We start from the raw sequence: 1617 nt of genomic DNA on the forward strand, positions 1-1617 counted from the left end.
TTGACATTAAAGAATCACTGGTATTAGAGAAAGTATAAGCAATGAAAAATATAAATTCAAGTATAAATTTCACCGTTGTACACAATCACAAACACCTTTTTTTTTTTTTTTTTTTTTTGATAAGTAAATTTTAAAGTATAGATTTCAAATCTAGGAGTTAGAGAAAGTAACAACCAACTAATGAGTACCAATAGCAAGTTCGAACAATAAAGTAAGGCTACTAACTTCAACGTCGTGCAGTGAGACTGTTCCATCTTCAAGCCCAACAGCTATGGCTTTACCATCAGGTCGCCAACATAATGATGTTATGCACCTTCCTAGAAAATGTTTTAGAAATTCAGTAAGTACATGCACTACTAAGGCACTTTTCGAGATGAAATTCATCAGCAAAATTTGAACCCTAAATGCAAAATTTGAACCCTAAATAAAAAATAAGAAAATTTTATATATATATATATATATATATATATATATATATATATCAGAGCAGCATACCATATACACATACAAATATAGATATATACATGTGTGTGTTGAAGTAATACCAAATTATGATCAATTGAATAGGAAACTACAACAATCAACCAACTGAACGACTTAATTTGGATTCTGAAATTTGCAACAGATTAATACAAGTCGTGGAAATTGAGGTAGGCAAAAGAGAGAGAGATCTCACCAGGAGAAATTGTCCACAACCTCTGCCAATTGAAACGATGCAGCAAAATCTTGGAGTCTTCCGTAACCATGGCCAGCAAATCCTTCTCGGGGTTCCATTCCGAAATTTTTATCTGCCATTGTAAATCCCCGAATTAGAAAATGCACGCACACATATACACACAGCACAGCACACATGTACAGCCACATTGAAAACCTGAGAGGCGACTGGTTTGTCGAATTGAAGCTGAAAAGGAAGCACCCGCTGGGAATCGTCGGTTTTCTTGGATGAAACTTCGAAAGGGTGCTCGATCAGAGATCAGTAATTGAATCAGTGAGACTAATAAATTGCGAAGAACATATAAAACCCTAGAAGATTAAGGCACTACCACACTTCCAGTAAGACGACCCCGTTTGGGGGCGGAGAAATGAGAGAAATGTAATGCAAGTGCGCATGAAGTGAAAGAAGAAGAAGAAGAGGAGGAGGAGGAGAGCTTGAGCGGTGGCGATTGCCAGGAGCTGCTGGGTGTTGGAAGTGTGAGAAAGAGGGCGGGCTTTTTGCGTTTCAACTTTTAATAGATGAGTTGAATGGTTTATTTTACTAAAGGAAATTTCGTCATTAAGATGAAATTGTTAATGATTTGGTAGTTTGAGGGCATTGCTGCAATTAAAAGTTTACGAAGATATTATCAATTAGATGATAATTTGATAGGCACGTGAACATTAGAGTTTGTTTGGGATTGTGTTTGAGAAATACAGCTTTTAAGTTAAAAAAAACTTTTGAGTAAAAACTTCATTTTTAAGCTTTTGTCAAAAATGCATTTTAGCTATTTTTAGACTTTTTAGATCCTTAAAAGTGTTTTTAATTTTTTTACCAAACGAATAGTTTTTTAATCAAATGAACTTTTTGAGTATTAAAAGTACTTTTAGGCTCCTCAAATGCAAATCTTAGGGCCCGTTTGG

At 34.9% G+C, this 1617-nt stretch overlaps 1 long non-coding RNA gene across 1 annotated transcript; it reads right to left on the reverse strand.

The window, feature by feature from the left end:
* Positions 1-206: 206 nt before the first annotated feature.
* LOC132168706 (uncharacterized) lies at positions 207-929 on the reverse strand. Its single transcript, XR_009438915.1, has 3 exons — positions 872-929; positions 677-788; positions 207-317 (listed from the first exon to the last, which is right to left on the reverse strand). It is a non-coding gene; the product is annotated as an uncharacterized LOC132168706 (long non-coding RNA).
* Positions 930-1617: the final 688 nt, after the last annotated feature.

Source organism: Corylus avellana, chromosome ca2, assembly GCF_901000735.1.
Source record: "Corylus avellana chromosome ca2, CavTom2PMs-1.0".
Lineage (NCBI taxonomy): Eukaryota > Viridiplantae > Streptophyta > Magnoliopsida > Fagales > Betulaceae > Corylus > Corylus avellana.